This window comes from Rhinolophus hipposideros (genome assembly GCF_964194185.1).
Source record: "Rhinolophus hipposideros genome assembly, chromosome: 18".
NCBI classification, from domain to species: Eukaryota; Metazoa; Chordata; class Mammalia; order Chiroptera; family Rhinolophidae; genus Rhinolophus; species Rhinolophus hipposideros.
Genome location: NC_138064.1, coordinates 44767404 through 44781492, shown reverse-complemented (window position 1 = coordinate 44781492; position 14089 = coordinate 44767404). Strand labels below are relative to the sequence as shown.

General features: G+C 34.9%; 1 protein-coding gene and 1 pseudogene across 4 annotated transcripts in view; one reads left to right on the top strand and one right to left on the bottom strand.

The window, feature by feature from the left end:
• The window catches only part of MAGI2 (membrane associated guanylate kinase, WW and PDZ domain containing 2), a 1330546-nt gene that overhangs the window by 1091384 nt on the left and 225073 nt on the right, over positions 1–14089 (bottom strand). The gene's annotated exons all lie outside the window — the stretch shown is intronic.
• Positions 753–12326, top strand: LOC308510239 (prostaglandin E synthase 3-like; annotated as a pseudogene). Its single transcript has 3 exons — positions 753–1056; positions 9564–9651; positions 11874–12326. The product of its transcript is annotated as a prostaglandin E synthase 3-like (transcript).

Genomic DNA, 14089 nt, shown 5'->3' with positions numbered 1-14089 from the left:
TTTCGGGGAAACACGGTAGCACAGTGTAGCTGTGATTTTCTAGGCAAAGGTGATGATGGCTTTGGTTCATGATGCTATTCTGACATTGATAGTGGCCAATGGAAGGTTTTAGTTAGTTTTTTTTTTTCCCTGAGTGAATGCTTATATTAATAATTTTCAAATTTATATAGTTAAATTATTTGAGTAGATAATACACCCATGTTTGAAAAATTTTTAAATAATATAAGGCTTCTTTCTTCTCCTTGACCCAATGAGACAAGCTTTTAGAAAGCAGGTCTATCTAGATATCACACTATCTCCATCCAAACCCATCCCGCAAAATCACTTTGATTTCTCGTGGATTCTTTCAGAGTGCCTTTCGGCAATCACTAGCAAATAAAAATGGATACTGTCCCACCCCACCCACTTGTACACGAAAGGCAGAACACTATCGGCACATCTCTCTCCTTGCTTCTTTTTCCACATAATGCTATTATCCTGAAGGTTTTTACCTAGAACTCAGAAACAGTCCTGATACTTTTTAATAGTTTCATAATACTCTATTTTATTAACGTACGATAGTTTATTTCTCTATTAAGGGGCTTTTCGGTTGTTTTCGCATCAATATTGCAATGTATATCCTTGTGTATGCATGAAAGTAGATTTAAAATCTTGTTTTTAAAAATATTTAAATAAAAATAATATGCCACTAGAAGTTTCAAATATATACATGTGACAGATTCTGAGATGTTCAGCCTGACCCCATGGTCAGCATGGACATACCCATCCCGAGGTGCTGGGAATGTGGACGCTTAATGGCACAGTTGTTGAGTCCCTCACTAGGAATTGCCTCTGGCCCCTTTCCTGGGTTGCAGCCTGTGACCAAAGAGGGCTGCATTGACCCAGCCTTCTTATCTCACTTTAAGGAACAAGGAAGGGCCATCTGCTCTGCCCAGCACTCTGTAGGCTCCACTCGTCTCAGTTACCGCCCCGTCATAGCTTCTCCGCCATCTAATTCTACCACCCTCACGTCCTTACAGGTGTTTCCCAAGGACATTCCCAATATACGTTCTGCACGTAATTTTATGTCTCACAATATGTTTTCTGAGAACTTGGTTTAAGACAAGGCATTCAAACTTGATTAAGTCTGCATTTGTAGGTCTAAGATTAGCCTATCACTGTGTTGATGATTTAGTTAGTTAACATTTAAAATACTGTGGTAATATTTTTATCTTTCACACCATTTTTTGGTCTGAAAACGTATTTTTCCTTCACTGTTTTTGTTTACTGAGGTATAATTTACATATAGTAAAATTCATAGTTTTTAGGTAAATAATTCTATGTATGTTGATGAACATGCAGTTATGTAATCACCACAGTCGAAATATAGAACAGTTTCATCATCTGAAAAAATTCCCTTGAGCCCTTTGTTGAAGCATCTCTTCAAATATAATGACAATTTTTTAAAAATTTGTTTGTTTTCTTATTAATGCAATTAGAGATATTTTAAACATTCTGGGTATCAGAATATTTATCAGGTATTTTAAATGTTCTGGGTCCTTTATCAGATACACAGAGGGTGCCCAATAACAAAAGATGAATACAAGTCATGTGTATACATTTTTTTGGCACCCATGGTATTTGTTACAAATATTTTCTCCCAGTTGAAGCTTGACTTTTTATTTTCCTGAAATAGTTCTTTTGAAGAGCTTTCATGTAATTTTGAAAAACTAAAATACCTGATTCATTTTTTTTCGCTATTTTCAGTATATAGTAGTAATCTGTTATTACAGGGTAATAGGTAATAAAAATGTACATAAATGCAGTCATCTTTAGCATATGTATGAGAAAAGCAGAAGGGAGGCTGACCTCTACTGGAGGTCAGCTATTGGAAATATTCCTTGTAAAGGAGCCATAAAATACAGTAAGTTCTTCAAAGTATTTGCAAACTTGAATGCAATTAAATGGGGACACTTATGGATATTTTGGTTATAGCAAAATTTAAGGTATTCTCTTTGCTGTATATTACCAGATAATTTTTTTTCCTTTTGGTCTTTAAGGAAATAAAAATTGAGGACTGGTCTTACTTAAGATGGAGAAATAAAGGTGCAACTCAGAATATCTTTTCTCCAAAATATAAGAAAATGAACAAAAAAGGGGTAAGTATGGTAACAAAATTAATAGTACAGTTCACTAAGGGAACAGTCATAACCAAATGACAAAACTAATGGCCTAGACACTGAGGAAGGGAGGTGATCCTGGAGAGGACCGCAACACAGCCAACTTCCTAACCTCATTTTTAATCCTAAATTTGGAGAAAAGTAGATATTATTCTCTGTTACTTTTTCAGAGTATGGAATTTTAGAAACCGATGCTGGGGAGAAACGGTTAAATTATGAATAATGGGTCTGACATTTTCAGAAACAGTAAGGTTCAAAGGAAAAACAAACCAAGGTTCAGTGGTTTCTTTTTAGGGGAATGGGATACACATACACAGTTGAATAAAATAAACCTTGATAAAAGACTTTTATTTTTTAAAAAGCAAAAATAAAAACTTCTTTATTATGGAACATTTTTCAAAAAGGAGAGAATAGTATAGTGAACTATCACGCACCCATCACCCATACTTAATAATGATCAACAACGGTTATCAATATCAGTCCATCAATACTGTCATCCACTCCATCTTTCTTTGTATTTGGAGCTTGTGGAGGGTAGTTTCCGGATCAATCATTTTTGTACCAACAACATGGTTATTATATAGCAGGTATTCAATGGTGTTTGCTAAATGAGTCAATTAATCAATGAATGAATCAATCTCCATTTAGACACACCATTCCACTTCCCAGAAAACAAGTCTGCCTTTAACAAAAGATGAATATTATATATGATGATTGTGATAATAGGTAAATACGTGCAAAAGACCACATTTCATTGAAACATGCTCAAGGGCAGGCATTTTGAAGATAATAGGGATAACATTATGGGTTCTTCTTAAATGAGATAGAGAACCCTGCTAATGGAAACCTTTCTACACCAATAGGGACTGAGAAACACTACTGGAGGCTAAAAGGTGACAAAATTAAAATGATCAGGCCTGAATTCACAGTGACAACTAACTGCTGAGACACAGGCCGGTACCTTAAAACAAAGTTCATGTACTACCTAAATAATGCTTTTTTTATAGAAATGTCAGGTCCAAATTGTTGTAATTTTACCTCTTTTTTGATCATGAATTTCCTTGTCTTAAAAAATCAACAATATTAACAGATAGATAGATAGATAGATAGATAGATAGATAGATAGACAAACACATAATATACATACAGTATGAACATACAAAGCCAAACATAAACACAGGATCATACAGGATTACATCATTTTGCCATTTATTTCCCAACTATTTCAGAGGTCAGCTCTATTTGGGACCGAATACATAACTCCCAATATAGTTTTGAAAAATATGAATATATGACACCAGAATCTCTAATATGTCAACTGATACGTGATTATCTAGACACTCTAGTAAATCATCTAGATATTTAGTTCACTCCATACGAAACACCTAAATATTTTGAAATATGATGTTCTTAAGAATACTCTTGGGTGGGGGGTGGGTGATGAGGGTAAAGGGGATCAAATATATGGTGATGGAAGGAGAACTGACTCTGGGTGGTGAACACGCAATGGGATTTATAGACGATGTAATACAGAATTGTACACCTGAAATCTATGTAAATTTACTAACAATTGTCACCCCAATAAAATTAATTAAAAAAAAAAAAAAAGAATACTCTTACCATTATATTAAAAGGACTGAGACCACATTTGCTCTAAAGAAGCAGTAATTCCTCCCAAGACAAATGTTAATAGTTGGAAGCGATTACAATTAGAATGGAATTTAAGTATTCAGAGGAGACTCTTAAGCGTTTACTTATGGGAAATTGGTAGCATAAATGAGAGTAAGATATGGGCCATCAGTGCAGGCGGTATTTTAAAAGAGCTGATCTGATCTGCCCTCTTTGATTTTCCACCTAATGAATAAAACATTGTAATGACTTTAAAATTTACAAATTATAGTTATGAAATTTTAATATAGGTAGCAGTATTACTTTAATTCTAATAATATAATTATATGTAACCTTCTGATTCTTTTTCAAAACAGCAAAATTTATAAACACTTGCTTTACATTTATCCAAAAAGTAGTGTGTTGATGATCATTTCTCTTTCTATTTTGGCACTATCTAGAGTTGAGCTATTAAGAAATCAGACCAGTCCGTATAAGGAAAAATACTACCAAATTTAATATCCATTACTAGCCTATCTTTACCCCCCATCCATCTACAATTTATATTTAGAAATGAACCTCCGAGAAACCGCACCATATGTTGGTGTATATGGAATTAGAAGACACATCTCTAATTTTCCGCAACATATTTTTTTCTCTGCAACAATTTATTGGCTATACGTACAGTATTTTAGATCTTGATTACTCTAAAGATCAAAGGAGCTGATAGATAGATAGATAAGATTTCCGCTTAGGTGGAAATAGAAAATATCTCCATTTTACTGACAATGTTAAAAGATTTATGGTTGAACTATATGACAACAAATTTATATAAGAGAAAATAAAAGAAAAACATGCAAGTAAGATTTGCATGGTTGTGTATCACAGACAGACGTATATAGTCATTCTATTCTTTCCTACAAAGGATTCTTTAGATTGCTATTGTTCCATGGAGAAAAAAATATATAGGATTGAGATTCAGAAGACCTAAACGTATAGAAAACAAGTAAGTCATGTAAAGAGATGTTTTTGTTTAATGAATACACACACATAATATTTTAGAAAGAAAGCGCTTCTACTAAAAGCATTGTTTGGAGATTGCCACTGTGCTGTGAAAGAATTCTGCATTGAGATTCACAAGACACCAGTTCTGTCTATAATTCAATTTGGGGAATTCACTTCACTAAAGCATTTGATTCCTGAGCTGTTAAATAATGAGGATCTAATAAACAATCTCTGAGGTCCCCTCTCAGATCTAAGAAGTGCTAATATTCTATTTTAGCTTGTCAGAATTATCACCTTTTTTTTGTAAGAGGTTTATATAGTTTAAAGTTTATATAAGCAACATAGTAACAGTTCACAAAGAACAGAAATTAAATATAAATATAAAGGAAAAAATAAAGTAACAGATATCCTACGATCCAGCCACAGCCATTACTGGTTTGTGGTCTCCCAGACTTTTCCGTATGTGTGTATATTATTTAAAACAATAACAAGGCTCTGTAACGTGCTTTTCATCCTAAATGCAATGTAACAAACACCTTTCCATGGTATTACCTATGGACTTAGATAATTTTAAATACTTCATATGTATGCACAAAATATATTTAACCAATCCCTTTTTATTGGACTTTCATTGTTTGTAATTTTGTTACTATAATAAACTATGATGAATAACATGGTAGATGTGTATTTACTAATTTATCTGTTTCCTTGATATAAATGCACAGATTTGGGATCATTAGGTCAAAGAGTAGATATTTTTATTTTAGTAATTTGATATATTTTGACAAATAGCTATATAGAAAGTTTGTCCTGATACGGTTCCACAGGCTGTATAGCGGAGGGTTTATTTCCTCAAAACAAAGATAATCCCGAGAGCCTCATTCCTGTTAATCTTTGCTATATTGATAGACAAAAAAAAGGTACTCTACTCTTATTTCAATGTTCATTTCTTGGATTATTAGTGGGAACAAATGTGTCACTAAATGTTTGGGACACTTACTTTATTAGTAAATTTCCTGTATGTGCTTTTAGCCCATGTAAAAAGAAAATCTTTATTATTTTGGAATATTTTTAGGTGTACAGAAAAGTTAAGCAGAAAGTATAGAGTTCTCATATACTCCTTTCTTTCCCCACCACTTCGTTTCCCTATTACTAACATTTTGCAACGTGGTACACTTGTTACAACTGATGAACTAATATTGATACATTATTTATTAAAGACTATAGTATATATTAGGGTTGACTCTTTGTGTTGTACAGTTCTATGGATTTTGAAAAACATAAAATGTGATGTATCCATCATTATGGTATCATACAGGATAATTTCACTGCTTCCCAAAATACTCTGTACTCGACCTACTCACCTCCCCCTGACATCCCCTGCAGACACCACTGATCTTTTTACTGTCTCCACAGTTTTGTCTTTTCCAGTTTGTCATATACTTGGAATCATTTTCAGATTGGCTTTTTCACTTAGCAATATGCATTTCAGTTTCCTCCATGCCTTTTCATGGCTTGATAGCTCATTTCTTCTTAGCATTGAATAATATTCCATTGTATGGGTATTCCACAATTTGTTCATACTTTCACCTATTGAAGGACATTTTGGCTGCTTCCAGTTTTTTGCAATAATTAATAAAGTGGTTATAAACATTTGTTCAGATTTTTGTGTGAATATAAGTTTTCACCTCATTTCAATAAATACCAAGGATCACAATTGCTGGAGTTAGCATGACTATATTAAGCTTTGTAAGAAACCACACTAACTTTCAAACTGGCTGTCTGTACCATTTTGAATTTCCACCAGCAGTGAGCGAGAGTTCCTGTTGCTCCATATCCTGGCCAGAATTCTAATAGGTATTCAGTGTTGTCTAGTCATTGTATCAATTTTCAATTCACTAATGACATGATGTTAATCATTTTTTATGTACTTATTTGCCATTTGTGTATCTTCTTTGGTGAAGTGTATGTTCCTATCTTTTGCTCATTTTTGGATCAGTTTGTTTTCTTAATTTTGATATCTCACAGTCTTGTTTGGTCATTCTATTAATAGCCAATTAAAATTAGTAATATTAATAAACTTTCATATATATTATATTTTATAACAACTGAAGCTTTTTGGTTTAGGTATGTGCTTGGTGTAACATTCTAAAGTTTCTAATTTCTTTGAAGACAAATTTTATCAATTATTTTGTGTTTTCTGCCTATAGTATTTGCTCTGCAATTATATAAATATTACAAGTTACATGCTAACATACATTAGTATGCTTTTCTCACTTTTAAAACAATTAAATTCTTACTTGATCTGGAATAAATTTGATCTGTGAAGCACTTACTTTGCTCTTTAATAGTTATTAAGTGAACCAATGATATTTTTAAAAACTAAGGCACAAACTTTCTCTACTGATTAAAAATAGCAACTTTTTTACATACTATATTCCCTCCCACACATGTGTAGGTATAATTCTGAATTCTTAATTCGTTCCACTGCATTCTCTGTTGATTTCTTCACCAGCATTACTTTGCTTTGAGTTTTGTGGAATGGTAATATATTTTAATTCTGAGTAGGGCAAATTCGTCTTTTTTGTTTTCATATTTTACTGACTAATCTGATACTTCATTTTTTCCACAGAAACCTTAAATTTATTTTGTTACTTTCCCATAAATTTCACGTTGGCTTTGATTTGGGTTATGTTAATCTATAGAATAATTTGAAAGAGTTGACTTATTTTCAATGATTGGGTCTTCTACATATGGTGATGACATGTCTCAAATTATTCAAGTTCTGAAAAATATGTTTCAGTAAAATCATTTCCTGAAAATTACTTAAAAATCAAATCAGAACTATATTTTTTCCTTGCTATTGTGAATGGTATTCTCCCAACAGAATGTTTCTAGTTTTATACGTCTTATGTTTTAACTGGAAACTTATAAGTTCTAACATGTTATTAGTTGGGTATAATGGTTTTCCATGAATATAATTACATTATATGAAAATAATTTTCACTCCACTTTTCCAGTATGTATGCCTTTTGCTTTTATTTCATCCTTTAATTTGTTTCCCTAATTATATTGTTTAGCATTTCTAGGTCAATAGTAAATGTATTTGGTTGGCATTTCTAACTTCTGACTTGATTGGAACTCTAAGGGAATGCGTGATTCTGATGATTTGTGCCAAAAATCTTAAAAAATATTTTTAAAGTATATTTTCAGTCCTAAGTTATAAAGATATTTTACGGTGATGAGATGTTGAATTTATCAAATATCTCTTCTCTGTACATAGGGTGTTTTTAACTGATTAATGTTATAGGTATTAATCTATAATTATATATATATATATATTATATCAATCTAACACATTTCTATAATACATAACATGCATTATATTAATTATACATAAATTAACATATTATTTTCAATATGTTATATACATTATTATAAATCTTTCATCTATTAATATTGTAAATTGAGACTTTCCCTGCCACACCCCCATTTAAAGTAGTAAACCCTATACATACCCACAATTTCCTTTGGTTTTTCTGTGCCTTATTTTATTTTTTTCTACCAATACACTTACCAACATCTGACATACTTTAAATTTTACCTCATTATCTATTTCTTGTTGGTTTCCCACAACTACTATAAGTTCCATGAAGGCAAGAATTTTTATGTTTTATTCGCTGCCGTATATCAAGAACTTAAAACAGCACATCTTATATATTCAACAAATTTGTTGAATTAAATGAACATGATGCTTCCTTTATAAAGATGAATCAAAAAAGACATAGACTCTGCCTTCACAGAGTTTGTAACCCAGTAGGGGATAGACACAAAACAGATATACAAAGAAATAAGTATCTTGCTGCAGGGCAACCATCATTGAAAATTACCTGAAATCTAGCTGAACCAAAGTCCGACAATTATGGACATAGAGAAGAAGCCACCTTGAGACTGGTAGGAGGGGCAGAGACGTGGACTGGGCTGGTCTCACACCCGTGTGTGACCATTAAGAATGGGGAGGGATATCTTGGCTGTGAGGGATCCCAGCCCTACACCAAGCCTCCTAGCCCAGGGTTCCAACGTTGGGGAGAGAAGTCTCCATAACTTCTGGTTGTGAAAACCAGCAGAAATTTTGGTTCAGTGAGATAGAACGTGGCTGCAGTTCCAGGCATTCCTCTTAAAGGGCCCACACATGAACTTACTTACTGACAGACTCACTCATTCTGAGCTCCAGCACTGGGGCAGCACTGTGGCAGCAGATCAAAAGGCATCAGGGACATACAGGGAGAAACTGAGTTGTTTGGCTCTAGGAAGAGGGCTGAGGGGTAGTTTCTCGTGGAGCGAGGAGCTGGTGAAAGCCATTACTTCTTTGTTGAGCCCTCCCCTCCCAGCATGCAGACCCAGGCAGCTGCATATGTGAGTCTCCATTAACCTGGATAACATAGCTCGTTCCCCTGATTCCCTGAGACGCTGCCCCACCCAACTTTTGGGCAAACCCAAACTGCGCCCAGTGGCATTTCCTTTTAAACAGTCTTGTTTGGATCATGCATTGGACTTTCCTAAAATCTCTCAAAGTTGCACAAAACCCAAACAAGCAGGATCTGGTTTCAGCATATCCAGTACCTCTTGCTGAGCAGCCCTAAAATCAGCACTAGTGGCAGCTGGCCTTAGTTCACAGCTTGGAGTCTCTAGGCACATCCAAGCCCAGTGCTTTGTGGTTCATGCCAGGTGGCCCCAGGTAGGGCACAGGCTGTGGCTGAACTTGGCCTACAGTGGGTCTTCTCCCAACAGGCCCTGGGGCTAGCATTCTTAGTGGCCAACTTCAGAATGAGCTGGAGCATCGCCTAGCCACCTCCAAGGATGACACAACCTATGAACAGTCTGGGCAGGCATCAGAGCCCTGCTGCAGCAAACCCTGCTCTGTAGGGTCAGCTCCTGCACAACAGCTCCTCCAATGTAGTCATGGTCAGTACTCACAATCAATCATCCTGAGTGTGAATCCCTCCAATTGACTTGCAAACAGCAACCAAGGCTTAATTATAACAGGCGGCACACAAAACCCCCACAAGGGACACATCTGGAAAACCCAGCTCTGGTGACCAGGGAGACTGCCACTGGATCACAGAAGACACCTACTACATAAGGCCAACCTACCAAGATTGGAAGGCATAGCAGCCCTACCTAATACATAGAAACAAACACAGGGAGGCAGCCAAAATGGGGAGACAAAGAAACGTGTCCCAAATAAAAAACAAAACAAAATAAAACAATAACAAAACACAGCTACAGAAAAAGAACAAAAAAATAAAATGGAGACAATCTAACAGATAGAGTTCAAACCACTGGTTATAAGGATGCTCAATAATCTCAGAAAGAACTTCAACAAAGAGATAGGAAACATAAAAATGGAGATAGAAAACATAAAAAAGAACCAGTTAGAAGTGAAAAACATAATAACTGAAATGAAGAAGGCACTAGAGGGAATCACCAGCTGACTAGATGAAGAACAAGATCGAATCAGCTATTTGGAAGACAACATAGCAGAAAACATCCGATGGGAAAAGGGAAAAGCAAAAAGAATTCAAAAAAAAAAAATTAGGACAGTTTAAAAGGCCTCTGAGACAACATCAAGTGTAACAACATTTGCATCATAGTGGTACCAGAAGGAAAGGAGAGAAATCAAGGGATTGAAAACCTATTTGAAGAAGTAACGACTGAAAACTTCCCTAACCTGGTGAAGGAAATAGACAGCAAGCCCAGGATACACCGAGAATCCCAAAAAAGATGAACTCAAAGAGGCTCAATCCAAGAAACATCATAATTAAAATCCAAGGTTAAAGGCAAAGAGAGAATGTTAAAAGCAGTAAGAGAAAAGCAGTTACCTACAAGGAAGCTCCCATAAGATTGTCAGCTGATTTCTCAACAGAAGCTTTGCAGGCCAGAAGGGACTGGCACAAAATATTCAACATGATGAAAAGCAATGACATACAACCAAGATTACTCTACCTGGCAAAGCTATCATTTAGCATTGAAGAAGAGATAAAAAGCTTCTCAGACAAGAAAAAGCTGAAAGAGTTCATCACCGTCAAACGAATTACAAGAAGTGCTGAAGGGACTTCTTTTTGAAGAAGGAAAAGAAAAAAAAACAACACCAAAATATGAATAATAATATGGCAATAACTATATATATATATATATATATATATATATGTATATATATATATATATATATTTATATGTATATAAATATATATATGTATATAAACAATTACTTTAAATGTAAATGAATTAAATGCTGCAATTAAAGATAGGGTGCCTGAATGGGTAAGAAAATAAAACCCTTACATATGCTGCCTACAAGAGACTCACTTCAGATTGAAAGACACACAGAGACTGAAAGCAAAGGATGGAAAATGATATTTCATGAAAATGAAAACAAACAAATAAAAATGCTGGGGTAGCAATATTTATACCAGGAAAAACGGACTTTAAAACAAAGGCTATAGCAAGAGACAAAGAAGGACCCAGTAATCCCACTTCTGGGTGTTTATCTGAAAAAATCCAAAACACTATGTTGAAGGAATATGTGCATCTATATGTTCATTGCAGCACTGTTTACAATGGCCAAGATGGGGAGGCAGCCTGGGTTTCCACCAATGGATGAATGGATAAAAAGTAGGTAGTACATATATACAGTGGAATATTGCTCAGCCAGAGAAGGGAATGGGTTCTCACCATCTGCAGTGGCATGGATGGACCTGGAGGGTATTGTGCTGAGTAGAGTATGTCAGACAGAAAGACAGATGCAGTGTGATTTTGCTTTTATGTGACATCTAAACAAAACAAATGAATTCATAGATATGGAGAATATTTTGATGGTTGCCAGACAGCAGGGGGGTTTGGGAATGGGTGAAAAGGGGAAGGTATAAAGAAATACAAATTGGGAGAAAAGACCACACTGGGGAGAAAACACCAGAGTGGCCACCAGAGAAGAGGTAACTGCCCATCACCTGCCATGGGAGAGGCCCACTCACCCATTCACCCATCCCCCTGACCGGTTCATAATACGGCCTGCTTCTGCAAAGTGATACGGGACTAAAGTGATGAAAGGGACTATGTCTTCATTGAATTCTGTGTTGAAGACAGTAAAGATTTAATGTAAATTTTGGACAATCCAAACTTACATGCAGTTGTCTGGGAGGTAATGATAATTTTAAACATTTATGAAATGGATCTTTTTCACTGTCGTGATCCAAATGATTCCAAACATAAAAGAACGGATTGATCAATTTTGTTGTTTACAAAAAGGAGAATCTAGCCAGTCATGGCCAAAGTTAACCAAAGAAAGGGCAGAGCTTAATTGGCTTAATGTGGACTTCAATAATTGGAAAGAGTGGGAAGACGATTCAGAAGAAGACATGTCTACTTTGGATCATTTCTCTGAGATGATGAACAACATGGGTGGTGACGAGGATGTAGATTTACCAGAAGTAGATGGAGCAGATGATGATTCACAAGACAGCGATGATGAAAAAAATGCCAGATCTGGAGTAAGAAATACACTCACCTGATTTTGAGAAAGAAAAACAACTTCTCTGCAGATTTCAGAACTGAGAATTCCTGAGTTGATAACTATAAAGGCAGATGCTGTATTTGCCTCCTTTAACCCATTTTCAACATGTTTGTTTTCTTAAAGGCTTCACTAAGGGTTGATATACCATTGTATGGGGAAATTTTAAGTCAGCTGAGGCAATAATCTTATGCATGAACATTTCCCAGAATTCAATGACGCTCTCAAGGTGATAGGCGATTGATACAGCAGTAGTGATAGATAAAAGCATTTCACCTAAGTCTCCTTTATTTCATAACAGAGATACTGAAGTGATAGGAAGCTCTTGCCTTACAGAAAGATAACTAAGTTTTAGGTTTTAGAACGTGGACTCAAACTGGCTGACACAAATTGGTTGATACCTTAAACTTGTAACCTGTTATATTCATCAGGATTGCTCCACTAAAGTTCGATTTTTCTAAAAATTTACTTCACATTATTGTACATAAGGGATCACGTGTCAGTGATCCAGACGTATCTTAGCTAGAACTAGTGAATGTCTTAACTTAAATGGTTTCTGAAGCCTGTACATTTGGTATTTTTTGACCCTGAAACTTCTATATCTCTTAGCATGGAGGACAAAGAAAGGCTGTACATTGTGGCTTGAGTGTCTACATTTAGGCCAAATTTGTATTTGCACTGTCAGTGTTGCAAATGAGAGAAAAAATGTTAATACACTATTGGATTTTTTATTTTTTTGATTCAGCTTTTATTTTTTGATCCAGGCTGAAAACCTCAATTTATGTTCATGACAGTGGGATTTTTGTTTTTAATGTCTACATTCTTTCTAATAAACTGTTGGAAGACTTCTTGGATGTCCTTTAAGTGTCTGCTGTCTACTTTACTGTAATTTCATGTATTACCATTTACTGGAATGGAGTTATTTTTACTTGAGGAAGAATTTGGGACTATTTCTCTGTATGAAAAAAGAGGCATGCTATAATGGGACAGGGAAACTTTTAAAAGTTGACCTGTAATAGAAAATTAGATGCAATTTGCAACAATTGGAAAATAAAGTGTTGTGATTTGATTAAAATAAAACTGTGTTTTATTTATAAAAATATTTTATTTTATTAAAATAAAATGTGTTGTCCTCCTTTAAAAAAAAAGTGAAGTACAAATTGATTGTTACACAGTAGTCATGGGGATGTAGGTTACAGCATAAGGAATATAGTCAATACTATTTTAATAACTATGGTGTCAGATGCATACTAGATTTATTGGGGTGATAGATGGGAGGGGGATTGGGGGGCAGGGTTGAAAAGGTGAAGGGATTAAGAAGTACAAATTGATAGTTTCAAAATAGTCATGAGGATGTAAAGTAAAGCACAGGAAATATAGTCAATAATATGGTAATAACTATGTATAGGGCCAGGGGTACTAGACTAGTCAGGGGGATCACTTCTTAAATTATATAAATGCCTAACTGCTATTTTGTACACCTGATGAATATAAGATAATATTGAATCTGAACTGTAATTAAAAATTTAAAAAGTGGGGAAAAGGTGAAGGGTAATATGATCTTCAAGTTTCCAGGTGTAAAACAATTAAGCCATGGGGATGTCATGTACAGCGTGGGGAATATGGTCAATAATATTGTGACAGCATGATAAGGTGTTAGGTGGTTGCTGGGCTTATCATGGTGATCACTTCTTTAGGTATACAAATGTTCAATAACTATGGTGTACACCTGAAACTAATATAATAT